This window comes from Myxocyprinus asiaticus, chromosome 12, assembly GCF_019703515.2.
Source record: "Myxocyprinus asiaticus isolate MX2 ecotype Aquarium Trade chromosome 12, UBuf_Myxa_2, whole genome shotgun sequence".
In the NCBI taxonomy this organism is placed as follows: Eukaryota; Metazoa; Chordata; class Actinopteri; order Cypriniformes; family Catostomidae; genus Myxocyprinus; species Myxocyprinus asiaticus.
This window is the reverse complement of record NC_059355.1, coordinates 6,103,892-6,115,928: the sequence shown is the minus strand read 5'-3', so window position 1 is coordinate 6,115,928 and position 12,037 is coordinate 6,103,892. Positions and strand designations below refer to the sequence as shown.

Here is a 12,037-nt window from a genome sequence, read left to right as displayed (position 1 = left end):
GAACCCTAAGGATCTAGGCTGGAGTTCATGAGTGGCAGTACTCAAATTACTGACCTATTTCTCACACCCATTTCCTACTTCTTAATTGTTTATGTTTTATGTCAAATACTGTCCCTATATTCTTATGAAACAACATGCTGCAACACAACACACACAAAAACAAATTGATTCACAGTATAATAAAAGGATTGTTGAGGGAGAGTGTTGGATCTGTGTTTGAGACACTCTGACCTTCATTATGAATGACAGTAATGTGGCAAGCTGGAGATGTATGCTGTGAAGTTTCCCTCTCAGGGTTCAGTGTTTGATTACTACATTGACCCTAACACTAAACGGTTTACACCCTGGAGTGAACGCACACCTCCCTTTGAGTTGGAACCTGACATCCCTTTGCAGGTCAAAAACAAAAAATACAGAAAATATTACCTGCATTCTTTGTTTTACATTAAAAAACAATCTAAGTCTTAAGGTCAAAGTGGTCTCAGTCTCTGTTTGATTGCGCCACAGTGTGTACACTTTTTGGGGAAATCAACCTACTAATGGCTTACTGATAGCTGAGATAGGAGAAAGTATTTTAACATAGAAAAAATTTCCACATTTCACCTTTAAAGAGCTGTAAAAACTCCCCTCCTTTGCTCAGCTGTTGACCAGAAAACAGATGATGTCCTGTACATGTGTACGGACAGTATTAGTGCACTCAGTGGAGACGATCTGTCTGACGTACTTCATCGAGTTGCTCCTGCTAAAAGGCAAGCCAGTGATGCCGGTGGGAAACACTGGCATGGGGAAACCATCCTGGGCTGGGTTTCCCAAAAGCATCGTAAGCCTGATTAGATCGTACAAACCATTGGCACCAATGGTCTCTACGATCAACTTAAGCTTGCGATGCTTTTGGAAAACCCAGTCCTGGTCTGAGCAAGATCTCCAGACTCAAAGAGGAATTCATGGTGGCTAAAGTTCCATTAAATTATTACACACATGTTTGTTTTTCTGTCTTTTAGGGTACTTTCCATTGACTTCTACTGTTTTATTCTGAGCTAATTATATGTTCCGTTCCCTAGCCCTCATAATTATTATTATTTTTTATTTTTATTTTTTTTGCATTTTTACTAGGGTTGTCATTTGATTAAAATATTTAATCTTGATTAATAAAAAAAAGAAAAAACAAATCTGAGTTAACGCATTCAGTTCCAAGAAAACAAAAAATATGTCATATTCGTAATCATTAGGTTCTGCAATTTATATGAATGATGCTCATAATGTACATGTATATAACAATGCTCTTTACTCGTCTCCCTTCCTGCTCATTTTTGTTCTCTTAAACTGTTTCAAACACAACTTTTGGACCACACTGAAAAACATGCTTTCAGGCATGTAGAAGGAAATCACCATAAAAAAAAATATCTCACAGATACTGTACTTTACACACTCTATCTGTTCTGGTGTTTTGCTGTAGGTGTGCTGGAGAAGCCACGGGAGAAGAAGGCAGGATGGAACTTACTGGCACTAAAAAGTTCATCTACTTTGTGGATGATCTAAACATGCCTGAGGTAGATGCTTATGGCACAGTCCAACCTCACACCCTGATCAGACAAAACCTGTACTACTCCCATTGGTATGAGAAAATGTGTGTCTGTGAATGTGTGCTGAAATAGTGCATACAGGCTTGTCTTTAAACCTGCTTTCGGAATAATTGTATTTCTGTATGTGTGTGTGTGTGTTTGTGTGTGTTTGGTAGGTATGAGCGTGAGAGCCTGGCCCTAAAGGAGATTCATAATTGTGAGCACATCACCTGCATGATCCCAAAAGCAGGAAGCTTCTCAGTCAACCCTCGACTACAGGCAACCATAACAACTAATACATACACCATAACAAGCAATACACAACCATAACAAGCAATACATATCCATTCCTCAAATACAGGTAAACATAACAAGCAATACATATGTAGCTCTTGGCTACAAGTAACCATAACAAGCAATACATATCCAACCCTTGAGTAGAGGTGACCAGTACAGCCAATACATATCCAACTCTTAGCTACAGGTAACCATAACAACCAATACATGACCATTCTGCCACTACATGCAACCATAAAAGCCAATAAATATCCAACCCTCGAGTGGAGGTAACTGTAACAACCAACACATATCCAACACACAACTAAAGCTAACAATAACTACCAATAGATATGCAGCTCTTAGCTACAGGTAACCATTACAACCAAAATATTTACAACTCTTTGCTGCAGGTAACCATAACAACCAATATATATTAAACCCCAGCCTACAGGTAACCATAAAAATCAATACATATCAAACCCTCGACTACAGGTAGCCATAACCACCAATACAGAGCCAACCCTCGGCTATGGGTAACGTCCTGGTTACTTTCGTAACCTTCGTTCCCTGATGGATGGAACGAGACATTGTGTCGATGTAGTGACACTCGGTGCCACTCTTTTGAAAAAAGGCCAATGAGAATTGGCGAGTGGAATTTGCATGCCACTCCCCCAGACATACGGGTATAAAAGGAGCTGGTATGCAACCACTCATTCAGGTTTTGTGCTGAGGAGCCGAGACCAGGTCCTGGCCATTTCAGTGGGTAGTTCAGCGTTGTGGCAAGAGGGACACAACGTCTCGTTCCCTCCATCAGGGAACGGAGGTTACGAAAGTAACCAGGACGTTGCCTATCTGTCACTCACTCGATGTTATGTCGATGTAGTGACACTAGGGGTCCCTATACAAAACGCCACAACTAGCTGAACTGTGTTGCGTGAACTGGCGGTGTGTGACGGGCAGACTGCTGTGTGCCTCGTAGCCAGCGCACCAGGCCATCACGTAACCTCCCCCAATGCTCTTATGAGCGTCGAACGGTCCATCAGGAACAAGTCGACTGCCCAACTATAGGGACAGGCTAGCCCAGCCGAGGCCTCTTTTCCCTCTCTTTTCTCCCCAAAAAGAGTGGAATTTGTTAACTGACTGGGAGCCATAAGTGTCTGCGTCGGGGGGGTGTCACTCCCAAGGGGAAGACACCGCAGAGACCACACCCCGCCCAGAGAAAGGGGGGGTATTTTGAGTGGAAATACGTCACATGGTCTTTACTGAGCCTTGTCGGAAGTATTTCATGTGGAGAGGTCCCATGGTAGGTCCTACCCGAAGTGGGAGGAGTTTCTACAAAGCATGGCGACCGGGGGCAGAGGGGCCCCTGCCCAAGGAAGATGCAGTTTACCGACAGGGAAATGACTTTGCGGAAAATATCACATGGGGTTGCCTTCAGGGAAACCAGCACATGCGGAGCACCTACCTCAGTACAGGGCCTCGTTAGCACACTTACTGAGCCGGCAGTGAGTTTCTCCACAAAACTCAACTGCCACAGGGCTAAGGAGGAAAGTCATCCAGGGATCACAGTCTGTGAACACTACTGGGAGTCAAGAGCGCACGTCTTCCCCTCAAGGGAGGGGAAGGCGCTATATGCAAGCGGTACACCCGGCCAGTTGTCCCGGAACTTACCTGCTCGTGCCTGCCACTACTTGAGATGAGACCAGCTCAACCCAGAGATTGTAGAACCTCGCAAAGGAGTTGGGTGTTGCCCAGCCCGCTGCTCTGCAGATGTCTGCCAAAGAGGCGCCACTGGCCAGGGCCCAGGAGGCTGCCACACTCCTGGTAGAGTGGGCTCGTAACCCCGCAGGGGGTGGCACATCCTGAGCTTGATATGCCATAGCGATGGTGTCAATGACCTAGTGGGCGATCCTCTGTTTGGAGACACCGCTTCCTTTCCGCTGTCCCCCATAGCAGACAAAGAGCTGCTCGGAGCTTCTAAAGCTCTGCGTGCGATCCAAATAGATGTGTAAAGCTCACACCGGACACAGCAACGCGAAGGCTGGGTCTGCCTCCTCCTGGGACAGCGTTTGCAGGTTCACCACCTGATCCCTAAAAGGGGTCGTGGGAACCTTGGGCACATAGCCTGATCGGGGTCTCAGGATCACGTGAGAGTAACCCGGACTAAACTCCAGGCACGATTCGCTGGCAGAGAACGCTTGCAGGTCCCCTACCCTCTTGATGGAAATGAACGCAGTCAGGAGGGCAGACTTCAAAGAGAGTGCCTTAAGCTCAGCTGACTCCAAGGGCTCAAAGGGAGCTCCCCGAAGACCCTGAAGGACTACAGAGAGGTCCCACGGGGGAACGTGGCGTGGTCTAGAGGGGTTAAATCTCCTAGCGCCTCTCTGGAATCTGATGATCAAGTCGTGTTTCCCCAAGTACTTACCATCTACTGCATCGTGATGAGCCGAAATAGCAGCTACATACACCTTCAAAGTGGAGGGGGACAGCCACCCCTCCAACCTCTCCTGCAGGAAGGAAAGCACCGATCCGACTGCGCATCTCTGGGGGTCTTTGCGTTGGGAAGAACACCACTTAGCAAACAGACGCCACTTCAAGGCATACGGGCACCTCATAGAGGGAGCTCTAGCCTGAGTGACGTGTCTACCACCACGGGTGGTAGGCCACTTAAGTCCTCCACGTCCCATCCAAGGGCCAGACGTGGAGATTCCAGAGGTCTGGTCGCGGGTGCCAGATGGTGCCCCATCCCTGAGAAATTAGATCCTTCCTTAGGGGAATTCGCCTTGGGGGTGCTGTCGTGAGGAGTGTGAGATCTGAGAACCATGTCTGGGTGGGCCAGTAGGGTGCTACTAGGATGACTTTCTCCCCGTCCTCTCTGACCTTGCACAGGGTCTGTGCAAATAGGCTCACTGGGGAAACGCATACTTGCGTAGTCCAGGGGGCCAGCTGTGTGCCAACACGTCTATACCGAGAGGTGCCTCAGTCAGGGCGTACCAAAGCGGCAGTGTGAGGATTCCCAGGAAGCAAATTCGGTCTACCTGTGCTTGACCGAATCGACTCCAAATCAGCTGGACCACCTGAGGGTGGAGTCTCCACTCTCCCCTGAGGGTAACCTGATGTGACAGCACATCTGCTGCGGTGTTGAGGTCGCCTGGGATGTGAGTGGCTCGTAGCGACTTGAGGTGCTTCTGACTCCAGAGGAGGAGACGGTGGGCGAGTTGTGACATGCAATGGGAGCGTAGACCGCCTTGGCGGTTGATGTAAGCTACCGTCGCTATGTTGTCCGTCCGGACCAACACGTGCTTGCCCTGGATCAATGGTCGAAACCTCCGCAAGGCAAACAGTACTACCAACAACTCTAGGCAGTTGATGTGCCAATGCAGCTGTGGGCCAGTCCAAGAGCTGGCAGCTGTGTGCCCATTGCATACGGCACCCCAGCCCATCTGGAGGCGTCTGTTGTAACCACGACGCGCCTGGAGACCTGCTCTAGGGGAACCCCTGCCCATAGAAATGCCAGACCGGCGTGATGGTCACATGATGTGTCCCATGGCACCATGCCCATCTCGGGACTTGAGTCCGAAGCCAGTGCTGAAGTGGTCTCATATGCATCAACCCGAGCGGTGTGGCCACCGCTGAGGATGCCATATGCCCCAGGAGCCTCTGAAAGTGTTTCAGTGGAACCGCTGTTTTTTATCTGAATGCCTTCAGACAGTTCAGCACCAACTGTGCGTGCTCGTTCGTGAGGTGCGCTGTCATCGAGACTGAGTCCAACTCCAGACCGAGAAAAGAGATGCTCTGAACCGGGGAGAGCTTGCTCTTTTCCCAGTTGACCCGAAGCCCCAGTCGGTTGAGGTGCCGGAGCACGAGGTCCCTGTGTGCACATAGCAACTCTCGAGCATGATCTAAGATCAGCCAGTCGTTGAGATAGTTGAGAATGCGGATGCCCACTTCCCTTAGCGGGGCAAGGGCTGCCTCCATGACCTTCATGAAGATGTGAGGGGACAAGGACAGGCCAAAGGGGTGGACCTTGTACTGGTACACCTGGCCCTCAAAGGCAAACCGCAGGAAGGGTATGTGTCGAGGTACGACCGAGACGTGGAAGTATGTGTCCTTCAGGTCTACCGCCGCGAACCAATCTAGATGTTGGACGCTCGCTAGAATGCATTTTTGCGTCAGCATCTTGAATGGGAGTCTGTGCAAAGCCCGGTTCAGTACTTGCAGGTCCAGGATTGGTCGCAACCCACCGCCTTTGGTATGATGAATTAAGGGCTGTAGAACCCTTACTTCATCTCGGCTGGAGGGACAGGTTCTATCACGCCTTTGCGCAAAAGGGTAGCGATCTCCGCACGCAAGGTAGCGACATTCTTGCCCTTCACTGAGGTGAAGCGGAGGCTGCTGAACCTGGGCGGGCGCCTGGCGAACTGAATTGCGTAGCCGAGTTGGATGGTCCGGGTCAGCCTTTGCGATGGGTTGGAATGCGCGAGCCATGCGCCCAAACTCCGGGCGAGGGGGACCAAGGGAATGATCTCGTCGGACGTACCGGCGGAGCCCGAGGTGCCACGTCGAGGGGACTCGAGCCCCGTGGCCATGCTGAGTCCAGGGACATCGAAGCACTTACCTGGCTCCTGCCGCCCACCATAAGATTGGTCGAGGAGGGGGGAGGAGGAATCTCGTCCCCGTAGTCCACTGGAAACAATCCCGTGTGGGCGTGTTTGTGCCACAGCTGGGCGCACAGGGGCGAGGGGTCCGCCGCTAGAGCGCCATACCTGCCAAAATGGGACGGTGGCTGTGCGCACTGGATATGTGACCCAGGAGACAAGGGAACCATTCTCTTGTCAGGCTTTTGGGTGCTGCAGCCTCCTGGGCATGCGGCGACAAAAGATTCTCCTCTTGGCCCTCCACCGGGGGATGGAGTGGTCTGTCGACCAGCCCAGAGAAGTGGATCTCCTCGCCCCTGGGTCGCCCGTCTCAGGGGTGCTTCGAAGCCTTCCTCGGGTTCTTAGCGGCCGGCCGTGAGTCTGCTTCCTGCGGAGGGCTCCACGCCGGAGCCAGGCCACGGGAGTGGGCTGCGGCGGAGCCGGTGTTGTTGCTGCAGGAGGACGCCATTGGCGACGAGCAGACAGGGTGCGGGGTTAAGCCACGCCGGGGTAGCATATGTTGTAAAACCTCCATCTGCTTCTTCACCGCCGAGAACTGCTCGGCAAAGTCCTCGATAGCGCCGCCAAACAGGCCAACCTGGGAAATGGGGGCGTCAAGGAACCATGCCTTGTCTGCTTCTCCCATCTCGACCAAGTTGAGCAAAAGATGGCGCTCCTGGACCACCAGGGTGGACATCGCCTGCCCGAGAGACCGCACCATGACCTTCGTTGCCCGGAGAGCGATGTCGGTCACCGAGCGCAGTTCCTGCATCAATCCCGGGTCAGAACTACCCTCGTGCAGTTCTTTTAGCACCTTGGCTTGGTGTACTTTCAGGAGAGCCATGGCGTGCAGGGCGGAGGCGGCTTGCCCAGTGGCACTGTAGGCTCTAGCCGTCAGGGACGATGTAAACCTACAGGCCCTGGACGGGAGTCTCGGGCGCCCATGCCAGGTGGTGGTGCTCTGCGGACACAAGTGCACCGCGAGCGCCTTGTCCACCTGGGGGATCACCTAATACCCCCTGGCCACTCCGCCATCGAGGGTAGTGAGAGCGGGGGAGCTGAAAGTCCAGGACCGGGCAGTAAAAGGTGCCTCCCACGATCTTGTCAGCTCCTTATGCACTTCCGTGAAGAAAGGAACGGGGGCGGGGCATGGCCGTTGGCAGCGCCCCGTGCCCAGGAACCGATCGTCGAGCCATGAGGGTTCAGGGGAGGGTGGAGGGTTCCACTCTAGCCTGACGCTCGTGGCTGCCCGGGAAAGCACGTCTGTAATTTCCGCGTCGGCATGAGGCTGGGCGACCGTTCCCGAAGGAGGAAGCCGAGCTGAAACCTCTGCGTCAAACTGGACGAGCCCTCTCTACAATGCTGTGCTCGATAACTCATTGTCTTCCGGAGCTCCGAACGAGAAGTCGAACTCATGCTGAGATGAGCCACCGGTCTCGTACGAGAACCCAATCAGGGCAAGCGAGCGTGCTGGGGAATGGGAGGTCCGTGGGAGGATAGCCGACGGAAGTTGTTCCATTGATGTCTCCAAATCGCTCCCTGACTAACTGACGCGGCCTCAAACCTGTAGGTAGAAGGACCGGTGCAGGGAGCCGCTGGGGCACGACCGCAACGTTTCCATGGTCATGTTCTTGCAATGAGGACATGCCTCATCCACGAATGATGTCTCCGCATGGGCAGTGCCCAGACACGTAAGACAGTGATCGTGGCCATAGGAAGCGGAGAGATAACGACTGCAACCAGGAATAACACACAAACGGAAAGGCGTCTTTTAAAAGACGTGTCTTTAAAAAGACATTCCGTGTGTGCCGCTCTTTCAGAATGAAAATATACTCTTTTAGAATATACTCTTTTAAATGTTCTGCCGAAGTGCCCAGGGGCGTTCTCTGCAAACCACAGATGCAGAGGGGGAGTAGCCGCTGAATTACGCCGTAAGATCCAGCAGAGAGAGGAGAATGAACTCGGCGGATGAATTTAGCTCAATGAATAGAACCGCTACAGCTCCGAAGAAAAAATCTGAATGAGTGGTTGCATAGCAGCTCCTTTTATACCCGTATGTCCGGGGGAGTGGCATGCAAATTCCACTCACCAATTCTCACTGGCCTTTTTTCAAAAAAGCAGAGGTGTTTGGGGCTCCCAAGTGTGACCCCTAGTGTCACTACATCGACACAATGTCGAGTGAGTGACAGATAGGGAATCTATGTTCAGAACACCACAGAAAGCCAAGCTAAGTTTGGAAGACATAAAAACATGTAAATATGATCAACGAATATGAGATGTAGTGATAACGCAGTTAAATTTGCTACGTTGTCACTATATCTCACATTCGTTAATCATATAAAATAACCTTCCATGCAATGGCACAAAGAACCTTCCATGTAACGTAATGCTGGTTGTGTTCACTGATGCTTAATGTCATGCGAATAAAAAGACAAATGTAGAGCAAATGACAGATCAACTGGCCCAAAATTCTCTCACAATGGCCTGTAATATTAATGTGTGTGTTCATGTATTTCATGTCTTTTATTTTGTAAAGTTTATTTCCTATTTCATGTCATGTGTCCCTAGTCAGGTGATGTCCTGTTTTCCCTCCATGTTCAAGTGTCTTGTTTTCATTGGTTCATTGTTTGATTATCTTGTTTAGAGTTCTGTTTGTTCATTGGTTCTCTCATGTCCATGTATTTAAGCCCTCATGGTTTCCATTGTCCTTTGTCAAGTATTGTAAATGTGAATGTAACTTGATTGTTTTGTTCTAGTCAAGTCAAGTCAAGTCAAGTTTATGTCTAGACTAGTTTAAGTCAAGTTTATGTCTAGTCTAGTTTAAGTCAAGTCAAGTTTTGTCAAGTCTAGTTTTAGTCAAATCAAGTTCATGTTTATGTTTAGTTCACATTTGTAGTCAGGGTTTTGGGATTCCACGTTTGGAAAATAAACTGCACTTGGGTTTGTCACTTCATCGTCTTCGTCATTGTCTTTGCCAGCAGCCACTCTTTACAGAAATACTTGACCACCCATAATGAACCCAGCAGTTCGGCTTCTTCGCCTACGTCAGGGGAGTCGTCCCCTGGAGGATTATGTAGAGGACATTTGTGCTTTGGCATGCCAGGTGGATTTTAATGAGGTGGCCCTTAAGGACTGTTTCCAATTTGGACTGAATGAGCCCATCTCTTTTCTGATGCCAGGCGGTCAGAATACTCACAACCTGGCTCAATATATCGACCCTGCCCTGCAGATTATTGGTTCCTCGTTCACCGTGGGGGAGGCAGATGCCGAGCCAGAGTTCCACGACATGACCGCCAAGCCAGAGTTCCACGACATGGCCACTGAGCCAGAGTTCCACGTCATGGCCTGCTCCATGCCATGTCACAGCAATGCCTCAGCCTGCTCCATGCCATGTCACACCAATGCCTCAGCCTGCTCAATGCCATGTCACAGTTCATTGGTTATGTTCTTCAATGTCCATGTATTTAAGCCCTCATGTTTTCCATTGTCCTTTGTCAAGTATTGTAGATGTGAATGTAACTTTGTTTTGCTCTAGTCAAGCCAAGTCAAGTTTATGTATAGTCCAGTTTAAGTCAAGTAAAGTTTTGTCAAGTCTAGTTTTAGTCAAATCAAGTTCATGTTTATGTTTAGTTCACGTTTGTAGTCAGGGTTTTGGGATTCCACGTTTGGAAAATAAACTGCAGTTGGGTTCGTCACTTAATCGTCATTGTCTTCATCATTGTCTGCCAGCAGCCACTCGTTACATGGCCCCAGGCCATGCTTATTGTTGAGCCCTGCTAAATATCATATTCTCCTTCTTTCTGAAGGCCAAAATATGCTGCGGTTGTCTGCATTGCTGATTGACATGTGTGACACAAATTTCGTAATCAGCACAGTCTTCGAGGCGTTTCCAGTTTTAGTGTGCATGATTCGAAAGTCGTATTATTTTGCAGTCAAAAGAGTATACTTTGAAAGGCTGAGTGCTCGACTCTATGCAAGACAACCCGAAACTCTGGAAAAACAGAGTATACTCCAGCCTTTATCCTTCACTCTATTATCATCTCTCACTCTTTCTAACATTTTCAATCTTTTATTACCTTCTTCTCTATCTGTTTCTCTAGAGTGATATAGTGGCTCTTTACATAAAGGTGGGAGTAAAGAACATTGGCACAGTTTTCCTGCACACAGATGCTCAGATTCCTGGTGCTTATAAACGACATGTTGGAATCAGGTACACCACTCAAACACCTCTCACCTTCTCTTCTTCCTCTCAATCCTGTCAGTTGCTCTTGGTACAGTACATTTGCATTTATACGTGTGTTTGTGTAGGCGATATCCCAGACCTGTTCAGTGAGGAGGAGGGAGATATGATCTCCGCCTCTATCCGTGCACAGTTGAGGGTTTGCTGGACACATGAGAGAACTGCTGGAACTTCTTTATTGACCGCATACGCAGACAGCTGAAGGTCCTTTTATTGACAAATATACAAACACTCTCTCTTTTTATCCTAAGTATTTGTCGTTTGCATATGCTTTTGTCACTCTGATGTCACACCCTCCTGCACTGTTGGTGGTGCTGTGTTTCTCTCCAGTCGGCTTCACTCTTCACACACATGCATGGAAGTTTCTGGCTCTTGTGAACTGCGTGGCTATTGACTGGTTTCATCCTTGGCCCCAGCATGCACTGGAGTCTGTCAGCAGCACTTTCATACAGAACATCTCTGGTCTGGAAGTGAGAGGTGACCAGCAAGGAGGAAGTGTATACAATAAATTAGACCATGGTTGCGTTCTGATTTACATACTTCTATGCCTGTCAGAAGTATGCACTTCAATGCTGATGGAAAAATACATACTTTTGAGTAAGTAGTGAAATGGTACATCATTATTGGGACATTCTACAATGTGTTTGGCCAAAAAGCATGTACAGATACACACTTTAAAAATCCCCAGGTACTGTATACCATCCAGGCACCATTAGTATACAGTACATACTATGATATGGGAAGCACTAATCCTAATCTTGTATACTTTATACAGTACAGACGGTATGCAAATTTGGATATAGCCCATGTTCATTAATAGCAACACAGTTAGATTAGGTAAAATGAATAGAGAGATGTTATTGTCATTAATCCATGTTTTTCTCTCCTGTAGCCTGTGGTGAGAGTCTCTATCAGTGAGTTCATCTCATTCGTTCACACTAGTGTGAATGAAGTGAGTGTAAAATACCAGCAGAATGAAAAACTACACCACACCCAAGAGCTTCCTGGAGTTCATGAAACTCTATGGCAACCTGCTGGGGACAAAAATAAGAGAGCTTAGTCAGAAGATGGAGCGCCTGGAGAACGGCCTGTTGAAATTACTGACCACTGCTTCACAGGTCAACTTCATATTAACAGCTACATACATTCACACATGATTGTTTGCTTATGCTTCTGAGGACATGACATTGACTTCTATTGCTCTTAAATTAAGCTAATTATAATTTCTTCACCATAAACAACCCTTACAGGCATCTGTTTTTTTAATACTTGCCAAAAATGTGTCTCATTTTTCAGATTTGAGACTTAAATTAAAATAT

General features: G+C 48.7%; 1 pseudogene; it reads left to right on the top strand.

Moving 5' to 3' along the window:
- Positions 1-267: 267 nt before the first annotated feature.
- Positions 268-12,037, top strand: part of LOC127449532 (dynein beta chain, ciliary-like) — a 39,865-nt pseudogene continuing 28,095 nt past the window's right edge.